The sequence below is a fragment of the Syngnathoides biaculeatus genome, chromosome 9 (assembly GCF_019802595.1).
Source record: "Syngnathoides biaculeatus isolate LvHL_M chromosome 9, ASM1980259v1, whole genome shotgun sequence".
Classification (NCBI taxonomy): domain Eukaryota; kingdom Metazoa; phylum Chordata; class Actinopteri; order Syngnathiformes; family Syngnathidae; genus Syngnathoides; species Syngnathoides biaculeatus.
In genome coordinates this window covers 644083-657693 of record NC_084648.1, presented here as the reverse complement: position 1 = coordinate 657693, position 13611 = coordinate 644083, and the positions used below count along the sequence as shown (strand labels likewise).

At 48.0% G+C, this 13611-nt stretch overlaps 1 long non-coding RNA gene across 2 annotated transcripts; it reads right to left on the bottom strand.

Annotated features, from left to right (window-relative positions):
- Window positions 1-8032: 8032 nt before the first annotated feature.
- On the bottom strand, window positions 8033-11849 carry LOC133506522 (uncharacterized). Of its 2 annotated transcripts, XR_009796511.1 has the most exons (4): window positions 10434-11849; window positions 10256-10327; window positions 9968-10110; window positions 8033-8061 (listed from the first exon to the last, which is right to left on the bottom strand). It is a non-coding gene; the product is annotated as an uncharacterized LOC133506522 (long non-coding RNA). The 2 variants fall into 2 exon arrangements; XR_009796510.1 differs by lacking the exon at window positions 8033-8061 and having other exon boundaries at window positions 9844-10110.
- Between the last annotated feature and the right edge of the window lie 1762 nt (window positions 11850-13611).

Genomic DNA, 13611 nt, shown 5'->3' with positions numbered 1-13611 from the left:
TTTTCACCTCCAAGACATTCTTAGCCGGTTCTTCTTTTAAAATAACCCCTACTCCATTTCTCTTCCCAAAACAATTTAAACCCTGCACCTAAACTTCCAGCCTTACTTCCTTTCCACTTGCTGTCTTGGATGCACAATATATCAACCTTTCTCCTAATCATCATCTCAACTAAATCCTGAGCTTTTCCTGTCATAGTCTCGATATTCAAAGTCCCTACACACAGCTGTAGGGTTTGTGCATTCCTCTTCTTCTTCTTCTCTCTAAGGTGCTTTCCTCCTCTTTTTTTGTCTTCGACCTACATTATCTTAATTTCTACCTACGCCTTACAGATTAACAGCTCTGGGGGCAGGCGTAGGAAGCCTGAGCCACAACCTAACCGTTATGGAATTTGTGTGATGAATGCTCATATATGTTTGGCACAGTTTTATGCCAGATGCCCTTCCTGACGCAACCCTCTGCATTTATCCGGGTTTGGGACCGGCCGACAGCTCGCTCAATATTGTAAAAAACCCGCACCGGCTGGTGAGGATGAGGGGCGAATGAGTCCGGCTGCCAGCGACTCCTCGAAGTAGTCCCTCATGGCCTGATGCTCTGGTCCTGTTAACGAGAACAGTTTCCCTCTGGGAGGTGAGGTGCCTGGCAGGAGTTCAATCGTGCAGTCCTATGACCGATGCGGCGACAGAGACTTTGCCTTAGATTCAGAGAAAACCTCCTGCAAGTCGTGGTAGCAGGAGGGCATCATGGTCAGCTCCGAGGCAGTACTAGGTTCTGTTAGCCGAACCGGCGCGACTTGAATCCCCCTGTTTTCCTGGACAGCGAAACAACGTCTGTGATAGTCCTCTCCCCATGTCTTGATCTAACCCTTGGCCCAATCTATGTGCGGGTTAGGTTCTTTGAGCCACAGGCTGCCCAAGATGATGTCTCTGCAATGTGCATCGAACACAAGAAAGCTAATACGCTCAGAGTGAGCGTCTGGAAAGCCCATACGTAACGTTTGAGTGCGGTGTTTACCCTGACAAAGGAGTTTACAGTTGGCGGCATAGGCGTTACGAAGCCGTTGCGTGGGGAAGGTTGCTGCCCCCAACGCCTCGACCACACAGGGGTTTATTAGGTTTGCATCCCACCCGCAATCAATGAACGCAGTCACAGTGCATCAACGGGAGTCTTTTTTCAAGGTGAGGTGAAGAAGTGACCTCCCCGACTCCGCCGCGGTATACTGCACACTCACCGGAGTGGAGATTCTGATGTCGGGGTGCTTTGGTCAAACCGAGAAGAGGGCGATCAAGTGTCCCAGACACCCACAGTAAAAACAGCGACGCTCCTGTCAGCGGCGCAGACGTTCCTCCGCTGGCCCGTCGAGACCCTCCACCTGCATGGGTTTAGCTGTGGAGGGCAGCGTGGATGACCGGGCGGTGGTTGGACTGGGCCCCTCCCTCCCTCCTTCAGTCATCGCGGCTAGTTGACCCTGCATTACCAGTCGCTGGTCGACCTTGAGGGCCAACACGATGAGCGCGTCCAGCGAAGGAGGGAGATCCACGGCGATGAGAAGACCACAGATTTGGGGGGAAAGTCCCTGGAAAAAGGCATCGTGCAGGGCGTCCTCGTTCCATCGACTCTCGGCGGCGCGGATCCGGAACTCGATCGAGTAGTCCGAGACGCGACGACAGCCCTGGTGAAGCGTCATGAGGGAGGCCGCCGCTTTACGCTTCGGTGCCGCATACTGGAACACCTGAGTGAGTGCGCAGATGAATGACGTCCAGGAATAAAAAGTCTCTGAGTTACGACTCCATTCAGCCGTGGCCCATGCCTCCACTCTTCCCGTCATGTGGGAAATGACAAAGAAGATCCTGGGGCGGTCCGTGGGAAAGGCGGACGCCTGCAGTTCAAAATGGAGATTGCACTGAGCAAGGAAAGGCTTGATGTTCCCTGAGTCGCCTGAGAATCGTTCCGGTCGGGAGGGTGGGGTTACACCGGTACGGGGGAGCTCCGTGGTGAGTGGTGCGGGCAGAACAGGTGGCACCGGCGGAGTGGCCACCGTTGGTGTGGCAGCCACACTAGCCTGGGATTCTAGCCACGGCTCCAGCCGGGCGCAGATCTCTTGGAGCCTCTGGTTGGTTACCTGGAGAGCAGCCTCCTGTTCCACCAGGCGTCTGCCCTGGACTTGCACGGAGCGACGGATAGCTTCTCTGTCGGCTGGGTCCATGTTATGGCATGATCGTTCTGTCACAAACGGGGCTCAAGGGCGGACCGAAATGCACGACTCCCGAGACAAGCGGGCAGTACAGAGGTAACCTTTATTCGGTCCAAGGTCAGGGATCAGGCAGACAGCCCAAATAAGCAGAGGTAATAGTAACGGCAGGCTGACGAGGGTAGTCAAGGGACAGGCGTGGGTCGCTACATGGAGAGCAGAAGTCAGGCAAACGGGAGTGCAGGAACGAGGCATCAAGGGCAACGATCTGGCAGAGGACTAGTCATCCCCCAGGTCCTATATATACTGAGAGTAATCAGCCGGGACAAGGTGCAGGTGTGTGCTGACTAATTGGCTGGCCACGCCCAATCTGAGCAGGAACCCAGGAGCATGACAGGAAAAGTCATGGCCAGTGTAATTGGAAAGCAGGCCCGAGTTATTATTAATAATTTGTTGTGTGTGAAACCTCATAGATTGATCATAAAATTTCTTTTTTTTTTTTCTAAAAACTATAATATTCCTCTTTTCAGAGGAAAACACATCATGGATAAAGGAGAGGAAAGTGAAATGAGTAATATTTAGACGTGCATTTGTCAAATAAATTATTTTGCCTCAAACAGTTTTGATCTTTGCTTTCATTCCAGAATACAATAGTGTACTTTTTTTTTATCTACAAAGATTTGAACTTTGAGAGTATTTAAACAAGAGAAATGTGAGAAAATGGTAATGCCTCTGAGAAAGGTTTCTAAAGTGTGTGGTTTGGAGTTTAGAAGCCTTAAAACATACATAAGAAATGAAAAAAAAAGATACTGTAAATGAAAAAAAATGCTATCACGACTGGAAGGAGGTGTTTTTGGAGACAAGGGCGAAATCCCTGCCGCCACATCGGCTGTATGACTGCGCTACTGAGCTCCTCCCAGGCACCTCACCGCCTAGAGGGAAATTGTTTTCCTTAACAGGACCGGAGCACCAGCCCATGAGGAAATACGTGGAGGAGTCGCTGGCCGCCGGCCTCATCTGTCCGTCGTCCTCACCAGCCGGTGCAGGGTTCTTCTTCTTCAAGAAGAAGGACACTACGCATCGACTACCGAGGACTTAATGAGGTCACAGTCAAGAACAGGTATCCTCTGCCTCTGATAGCCACGGCATTTGAACTTCTTCAGGGAGCCCGGATCTTCACCAAGTTGGACCTCCGCAGTGCCTACCACCTGGTGCAGATCCGGGAGGGGGACGAATAGAAGACGGCGTTCAACACTCCCACAGGACGCTATGAATATCTGGTGATGCTATTCGGACTAACGAATGCCCCGGCCATCTTTCAGAACTTTATTAACTATGTACTTCGGGAGTTTCTGAACAAGAATGTTTTTGTGTATTTGGATGACATTCTGATTTTCTCATCAGACCTGACCTCCAACATCTGACAGGTCAGTGCGGTGCCCCAGCGTCTGTTACAGCATCAACTGTTCGTCAAGATGGAGAAGTGTGAATTCCACCGAGCATCCATGTCCTTCCTGGGCTTCATTCTTGCGGAGGGGAAGATACTTATGGATCCTGGGAAGGTCGACGTGGTGGTACGGTGGCCCACTCCTGCCAATATGAAGGATGTGCAGAGGTTTATCGGCTTCGCGAACTTTTACCGGAAATTCATACGAAACTTTAGTTCCGTTGCCGCCCCTCTGCACGCTCTTACACACAACACCTTTGAGTGGACCAGGACATGCCAGGAGGCTTTTGACAGACTCAAGGCCAGTTTCACTGCTGTGCCTGTCCTCATCGTGCCGGATCGGGAGCACCAATTCGTGGTTGAGGTCGACGCGTCAGACTCAGGGATCGGGGCCATCCTGTCACAAAGGGGTCCCAAGGATGGAAGGATCCACCCGTGTGCCTTCTTGTCAAAGAAGCTGTCCCTGGCTGAACGAAACTACGACATCGGAGACCGCGAGCTGTTGAAACTCAAGACAGTGATGGAGGAGTGGCGGCACTGGCTGGAAGGTTTGCAAGTCCCGTTCGTGGTCCTCACCAACCACAAGAACCTCGAGTACCTGAGGACCACGAAGCGGCTGAACGCTCGTCAGGTCAGGTGGGCCTTATTCTTCAGCCACTTCCGTTTTACCTTGTCTTCCCGCCCAGGCTCTAAGAATGGCAAACCGGACGCCTTCTCACGCCTTGAGGGAAACACCGCCTCCTGCTGGTTGTCCGTTTGATCGCCTCTTCGTCGCACTGTCGCTGCAGGGAGACGTCATCAACTGGGCCAACACCAAAACAGGACGGTCTGCCACCCGGGCATGGCAAAGACTCATTCGGTTATCGAACGATTCTGGTGGCCCATCCTCAGCAATTGATGTGACGGAATTCATCGACGCCCGCCCAGTGTGTGGGGCCAATAAGACATCTCGCCTGCGGCCAGTTGGGAAGTTGCGGCCTCTGTCTGTTCCCTCCCGCCCATGGTCGCACATCGCCCTGGACTTTGTCACCGGCTTACCGCCCTCCCAAGGGAACACAGTGGTGCTGTCTATAGTGGACCAGTTCTCGAAAATGGTCCACTTCATCCCGGTCCTGAAGATCCCTTCGCCCAAGCAGACAGCCCAGTTGTTATTAGATGAGGTCATCCCTGGGACATCGTTTCGGACAGTGGACCGCAATTTGTCGCTCGCTTCTGGAAGGAATTCTGCACCCTCCTCGGTGCCTCAGCGAGTCTGACATCGAGCCATCACCCGGAGTCCAACGGCCAGACAGAGAGGGTCACTGAAGACCTGGAGACCGGACTTCGCTGCTTTGCGTCCAGGGACCATAGCACATGGAGCCAGCACCTTAAATGGGTAGAGCATGCTCATAATTCTCTGCCTTCCGCTTTGACAGGTATGGGTCCATTCCACGGCGTGCACAGCCATTCTCCCTCTCTGTTCCCTTCATTGGCCACGGACTCCGCGGTGCCGTCAGCCCTGGTGGTGGTATGACACTGCAAACAAACCTGGGAGACAGCTCGGAGGACGCTGCTGCGCATGGGCAGGGCACACAAGTCCGCAGCGGACCGCAAGAAGAGAGTTGCACCAGAGCTCAAGGTGGGACCGCAAGTGTGGCTCTCCACCAAAGATCTGCCGCTGCGGATGGAATCTCGCAAACTCGCAAACTCGCTCCCAGGTTCGTTGGTCCATTCCCGTCAGCAAGATTATTAACCCACTTGCTGTATCACTCAAGTTACCCAGGTCAATAAGGGTTCACCAACATTCCACATTAGCAGACTGCGCCCGACTCATCCATCTCCACTGGTTCCTCCGGCCAAGCCTCCCCCAACCCCATGCATGGTGGACGGTGGCCCGGTGTATACTGTGCGCCGGCTGCTCTCCTCCCGCTGCAGAGGAAGAGAGGTCCAGTACCTCGTAGACTGGGAGGGATATGGATCAGAGAAGCGCTCCTGGATCCCTTCGCGTTTCATCGTGGACCTCTCCCTCATCAGGGACTTTCACGCGGCCCATCCGGATCCTCCTGGGCCCGTCCGGAGCCAGCCGTTAAGGGGGGAGGGGGGGGGGACTGTCATACTCCTGGCCAGCCAATCAGTAGACACACACCTGCACCTCATGAACGTTAATGACACTCAGTACATATAGGACCTGGGGGACGACGAGTCTTCCGCCAGATCGTTGCCTTTAATGCTTCGTTCCCGCACTCCCCTTTGCCTGACGTCTACCTTCCGTGTACCGACCCATGCCTGTCCCCTGACCACTCTCGTAAGCCTGCCGTTACTATTACCTTTGCTTGTTTGGACTGTCTGCCTGATCCCTGACCTTGGAACGAATAAAGGTTTCCTCTGTATTGCCCGCTTGTCTCTGAAGTCAAGCATTTGGGTCCGCCCTCAAGCCCCATTCGTGACAGCTGGTCATTCATTTGGTCAACTTTATTGTTGCACGAGCTTTAAATGATTGCCAGTTTAAAACATTGCTGGATGAAGTTGGGATTATTCTGGTGCTGGTTGTCAAGAGGGAAGGTGCTTAGCCGTTTTGCGGCTTGTTTGAGTTAAATCTGGACTTTTCTCCAAATGAAAGATCTCAAGCATATTGAGTTAGTTAACACTGAGTGGCTCTTGAAATTGTACTATTTCCTATACATGAGTGAACATCTCACACAACTCAATGTGAAAAATGGTCTTATCCCTCCAACAAGCATTGTTTGGATTTGAGAAGAAGCTAGAATTCTTCATCATTGACATTGAAATAGATCATTTAGTGCAGTCATTTCCAACCTTTATAGAGCCAAGGCACATATTTTACAATTGAAAAATCCCACGGCACACCAACAAAAGTAAATGTCACCAAAAATGGATAGATTAATTACTGTATGTACTTCCTGCCATTTAATAGAAGATGATTTTTTTGTTCTCTCAGTCATTGTGCCTCGCTGGCAAAAATAGGTGAATAAAGATACATTATTTCTTGGAAATAAATGTTTTTTTTTTTTTTTGGCAATTACATAAAATTGGATAAATTCCCACACCACACCTGAAGAGCGCTCGCGGCACACTAATGTACCCCGGCACACTGTTTGGGACTCACTGATTTAGTGTGCTTTGACTAACTTGGAAAGTTTAAAGATCCACATGGAGGAAGTGAACCTGTTCAAGATTTTGATCTTCAACAGCTAGCGGGCTATACGTCTAATCTTCTGCAGTCATTCAAAGTGCGCTTTGGAGAATTTCGTGAGCACGCTCATCTTTTTATGTTCCTCACCACACCACACCAGTGTGTATTAGAAAGTGCTGACCTGAGTTACATCCCTGGTGTCTCCATCAGAGGTTTTGCGCAACAAGCTGTTGACCGGAAGGCCTGCGACATGTGGGTAAATTTCTTGTCAGTGTAAGGAACATGGAGCTCTGAGGATAAGGAGAGTCACAGAGGTCAGAGTGGAACATGAGGAATTGAATAGGCTTACATGGAGACTGAGGAGCCGTGGTACTGCTATGAAGTGATGCAATACTCATGTCCTAGTTCGGGTGGCGTGCAAGTCCTCAAGGGTGGGCAGGGTGGTGCCAACAATCTGTCCAGCAGTTTTGAGTGTCTGTTGCATTTAGAGAAGCTCCTTTTTTTGTGGCAGCCCCAAACCGGACTGTAATGGTGGTACATGGTACTGATTCGATGACCATTGTGTAGAACTGTCTTAGCAGATGTTGTGGCAGGCTGTGCTTCCTCAGAAGTATATCCTTTGCTGGATTTTTTTGTTAAGGATGGAATTGAGGTTTGTCTCGTAATTCAGGTCTTGTGAGCCTGTAATTCCCAAGAACTTGAAGGTCTTGACAGTTGACACAAGACAGTTGGACAGCGTGAGGGGTAGCTGTGGTGAAGGATGCCACCTGAAGTCCACAGTCATTTCTACAGTCTTTGTGTGTTCAGCTCCAGGTTGTGATGGCCACACCGAACCACCATTCTCTTCACTTCCTGTCAATACGCAGACTTCTCGCCATCTTTGATGAGCCTGATTACTGTGGTGTCATTTGTAAACTTTGGGAGTTTGAGAGCCCGGTGCCTTGAGGTGCAGTCGTCCGTGTAGAACGAAAAGAGCACCAGGGAGAGAACACCACCTTGGTGCTGATAGTGCATGTGGATGAAGTGGTGTCCCCCAATCTCACCTGCTGTGTCCTCCCCGTGAGGAAATTATTGATCCACTTGTAGATGGCAGGGGAGACGCTGGGCTGCAGAAGCTTGGAGGAGAGGAGTTTGGGGATAATGGTATTAAACGCAGAGCTGAAGTCCACAAACGTGATCATAGGTTCCCACACTGTCAAAACGTTCAAGGATGAAGTACAAACCCATTTTGACTGCATCATCCGCAGACCTGTTAGTTTGGTAGGCAAACTGCATTGGATCCAGCTGGGGACCTGCGACGCACAAGGTGTTCAAGTGACTTTATGACCACAGACGATCAGGAGAGATAGTTCAAATCCCGGCTCTGACTGTCGATATGTTGCAGTGTCATTGGACAACACACTGAACCCTAATTTGGACCAAGTGGGCCTGGCAGCATCTTACATGGCAGCAGCCACCCGTTGGTGTATAAATGTCTGTGTGAAAGAGTGAATGTGAGGCTTTGTAAAGCACTTTGGGCACTATGGTAATGTAATTGAATCACTTTATAAGTCCAGTCCATTTACCATTTATATTTGTCAGCTGTCTGTGATTGGCTGGTACCCAGTTCAGGGTGTACCCCACCTCCTGCCCGATAATCACTGGGATAGGCTCCAGCACTCCCATGACTCTTGTGAGGATAAACAGCTTTGAAAATTAATGGATGGAGAGATTTGGCATCTTACCCTCTACGTGGACTAGTCAACCAGTTTTTGCAGCACCAAACTAGCCCCAGGGCATGATGCTGCCACCACCATGCTTCACAATAAGAATGGTGTTAGCTAAGTAATTTTTTTTTCCTATTTGGCTGTTTGGTCAACCAGAATCGAGGATCTATGTTCCTTTTATGCCAGAAAGGTTTTACAGTGTCACAGTGGAATCTTTAAGCTTCCTCTGTGGTTTCTTAATATTATGAATGAAGTTTATTTAGATTCAGAGGTGATTACTCAAACAGAGTAAAGTTTCAAGTGAGGGAGAGAAACGAAGACAGTGCTAATTGTAAACGGGATGAAAAAAAGTAAACCATTACATACCTACAACATCCATCCATTTTCCCGAGAGTGTTGGAGCCAATCCCAGATGTCGTTGGGCAGGAGGCAGGGTACACCCTGAATTGTATGCCAGCCAATTGTAAGGCACATGAAGACAGGCAACAGGCGCACACACAATCACACCTCAGGGCAATTTTAGAGTCTCCAATTAATGCATTTTTTGGGATGTGGGAGGAAATCATGAAGGCATGGGAAGAACATGCAACCTCCACACATCTGGGGCCAAGATTTACCAAGGACTCCCTGTATTCATGAATTATTTTCTGCAATAAGTGAGTGGTCGAACACCTAGTGAAAGAGTCCTAGGAGTGTGTGCCTACAGACACATGGAAGTGAATTGACACCGTTTTAGATGTAATATGACTGACAAAACTGTCCCATAATGTACCGCTGAGGCTAAGGACCCAACCTAATCCCATGGATAGGATGCATTCAATGCCGAGGGACCCAGGGCGGTCTATCGGTGCCACCGAGGCGGCACGCCAACTGGCCATCCAGCGGGGGGCGTGAGGAACAAATGCCACCCCAAATGCCAAACAGTTCTGATGGCTCCAAACATCTTTTGTTTCCAATTAATCGACACCACATTGCTTTTCAGGACCTTCAATGCAGATTAAATTATTTTGTATCTTTCCCAGATTTCTGCCTTGACACATTCTGATCTCGGAGTTCTGCAGACAATTTGTTAGACCTCATTGCTACATTTTCCACTCATATGCACTGCAAAAAATGAGACATTATAGAGACAGGTGTGTGCCATTCCAAATGATGTTCAATCAACTGAATTTACCACATGTGGACTCCTTTCAAGTTATAGAAGCACCTCAAGGATGATCAGTGGAAGTCAGGTACACCTGAGCTTAAGTTTGAGTGTTACAGCAAAGGGCGTGAATACTGATCTCCCTATTATGTTTGGATGTTTACATTTTGTTGAACAAATTTGCACAAATGTCTGAATTAGTTTGTTCATTATAGGACATGTTTTGTAGCTTTTGTTTTTAGAGTGAACTATACACAAATCAGCATTCGTGTTGTGATGCAATGGTAATAATTTTGACTGGACCCAGAGGCAAGCCAAAGCTGATGAAGTCTGGAGAGAATGGTTTACTGTGAAGGGATTCGGAGGTGGATCGTTTAGGTGTACTGGCTGGTCATCAATACAGGGATAATGCAGCAGGTGGTGGCATAAGCAGGTGATTACTTCACGGTGTGGTAGGAGAGGTCAGCAAGATGAGAAACACAGAAGGAGCCCTAAGGACAAGGAAGAACATGGAGGTCATAACATAAAGCTTACGTATCATTTGAGAACGTTTGTACCACAGGGGTGGCACAGTGGGGCAGCTGTAAAGCATTGGCCTCACAGTTCTGAGGACCTGGGTTTCAATCCCAGCCCCACCTTTGTGGAGTTTCTATGTCCTCCCTGTGCTGTGTGGGTTTTCTCCAGGTAGTCCAGTTTCCTTCCACAGCCCTAAAACATGCATTAATTCGAGACTCTTAATTGCCCCTACGTGTAATTGTGAGTATTGTCTATCTCTAGGTGCGCTGCGATTGGCTGGTAACCAGTTCAGGGTTACCTCCTGCCTGATGAGAGGTGGGATAGGCTCCAGCACTCCCGCAACCCTTGTGAGGACAAGCGGCTCAGTAAATGGATGGATGGATGGATGGATGTACCACTGGTGAATGTTAATATTCCGAAGGTGGAGCTTTGACCTGGCAGGCTTAAATGCAGGTGATGATGTAGGCTGATTGACAACAGGTGTGCAACCAAGGTAGGGCTGATTACTCGGAGGAGAGAGAGATTGTGAGAGGGGTGCAAATCCCCGTCAAAACTCCAACAACAGTTCATAACAGTAAATGCCTCCTGGCATACAGCCCAGCTAACCAGGGTGAGATTACGAACATTTCATTTAAACTAATGTGGGTGTGATGATTTTAGTGATTGGAAATGGACCAAAAAAAAAACAACACAGAGTGAGTTTGCGGGATTCTGTCTGGAGTGGTCAGTCATGGGAGGAATGCCAAAAGTCTGACCCACGTTGTACTCAGATGTAGCGGAGCGATGAAGGTCTCCAAGATGTTTATTTCCCTCTGCGGACCGAAATAAGGCCATCCTAATCTCCTTCCAAATGAATTAAAAGCCTCTTTGTGTGATCCTGACTTCAGGAATCGCCATCGCATGCTCTTCTTCCCAAACTCATAGTGGTCGGAAACCATTGCAGGCTATGACGAGAGACATACCAGTGGAGGAGCTGGCAAGGGAGCTGTAGGGGCATTCTACCCTTGGAAGGAATGAGCTCCAGGAGGTGTGGTTATGTGCGCCAACGCAGTAAAGGAAAGTTTCCAGGAACTGATTTGCCTGCTCCTTCTGGCCATCGGTTAGTGGATGGTATTCAGAAGACAAGTTGGTTGCTGCACCAGTCACTTTACAGAACTACTTCTCAACAAGGGAAGAGAACTAAGGACCTTGGTCCAAGACTATCTCAATGGGGATTTCGTGAAGTTTTAAGACATGATTTACAAGTTGGGTAGCAGTTTTAAAGGCAGATGGTAGCTTGGGGAGGGTTATATAATGGATGTATTTGGAAAATCGATAAGCGTAAAAATAATTATTACCTTTAGAGCAGTGATAGGCTGGTAACGTCCAAGGTGATGGGGACCAAGGGCAGCTCGGGAGAGGTAAGGGACACAGCAGACCAGCTGGGTGCAGATGTGAAGTCTTCCTTTGGGCACAGATGCAGCAGGCATGGACGAACTCTTGGTTGTCTTTCACCAGGCTATGACACCAGACATTTCATTCCATGAATTGGATGGTGTGGGTGATTCCGGGGTGACAGTGGAGTTTTGATGTGTGAGCCCACTAGAGAATGTCAGGACGCGCCGAGATGGATCATAAAGTTTTTCAACCAGTGATGAACAGTTTAAATAGTTCAAATTGAAGCAGGAAAATTATTGGCTCACTCATGGATCCAACACCTGTTATGAATTTTGGTGTTTTTGGAGGACAACAAATAGGGTTATATACAATTTATCTTGAAAACAATTCAACAAATATGATTAAAAATAGTCCAGGACACTTTGGACCATTGTTAAAATTAAGTTGTGGAACACAATGTATGTATTTATGTTCTCGGAAGTTATCTTGTTCAAGCTAAATTGAAACTTGTAATGCGAATTATATTATTTATCCCACTGGTTGTAGTCATTATTGTATAAGGAAACACTTCATTCTTTAACCAAACATCATTTGCCATTTTTTTTTTTTTTTTAAAGGGAGCACAATGATTTGATTTCTGTCTGTACACACATCATAACACACTCGCAGTGATAAATCACTTTTGGCAGCAGTGACCCTGTCTCACCATGGGTACACACAGTACTGTTTGCTACTCAGTTGCCTTTTGGTTAACTGGGTCATCTTCTTCTTCTTCTTCTTTTCCTTTCGGCTTGTCCCGTTAGGGGTCGCCACAGCGTGTCATCTTTTGCCATCTTAGCCTATCTCCTGCATCTTCCTCTCTAACGTCTACTGCCCTCATGTCTTCCCTCACAACATCCATGAATCTTTTCTTTGGTCTTCCTCTCACTCTTTTGCCTGGCATCTCCATTCTCAGCACCCTTCCACCAATATACTCACTCTGTCGCCTCTGAACATGTCCAAACCATCAAAGTCTGCTCTCTCGAACCTTGTCAGCAAAACATCCAACTTTGGCTGTCCCTCTAATGAGCTCATTTCTAATCCTATCCAACCTGCTCACTCCGAGCGAGAACCTCAACATCTTCATTTCTGCTACCTCCAGTTCTGCTTCTTGTTGTTTCTTCAGTGCCACCGTCTCTAGTCTGTACATCATGGCCGGCCTCACCACTGTTTTGTAAACTTTGCCCTTCATCCTAGCAGAGACTCTTCTGTCACATAACACACCAGACACCTTCCGCCAGCTGTTTCAACCTGCTTAGACCCGTTTCTTCACTTCCTTACCACACTCACCATTGCTCTTGATTGTTGACCCTAAATATTTTAAGTCCTCCACCCTCGCTATCTCTTCTCCCTGGAGCTTCGCTCATCCCCCGCCCCTCTCATTCATTCTCTAACACAACATCCCATCTTCATTGGAATTGGTATTGGATAAAAATTTCACTGCCTGCATCAGTTGTGCGTGTTGAGGATTGAAAAAAAGACCTGTTTATCAACAACTTGTCTCTAATTCATGTAGCAACCTTCAAATTTCGCGACAGTGGAAAAAAAGGTTCATTGTCACTTTGTCTTGACGTTATATACCCGTACATCTAAAAAGCGGCGAGGGGGGTCTTCACAAGATAAGATAGCTTGATTTATAACCCTGTAACTTAAAATTATGCTAATCAAGAAGTAACACAGGCATCCCTTCCGGCTTTTTCTTTTCCCCTAAATTAATTTTTATTTTTATTTAATCCACATACAATATACTCCGCATTTTAATTTTCATCCTAAAGTCACCTAAAAGATGAACATCCTTAATGTTTTGTGAGGTGAAGACTTATTGCCAGTTTCAAAACATGCTTGATTTCAGTTGTTGCTCCTGAGAATGGCCCAACCAGTTCTTAGGTTTAGTGGGCCATTACCTTTTCACATAGGGGGAGGTAACATTGTATTTTTTTTTCCTTAAGAAATGAAATCACCATTTTTAAACAGCATTTCAATTTCACTCAGGTTATACTTGTCTGATATTTACATTTACAATATTTGATTGTTGGATTAATTGGAAATAAAATTATCTC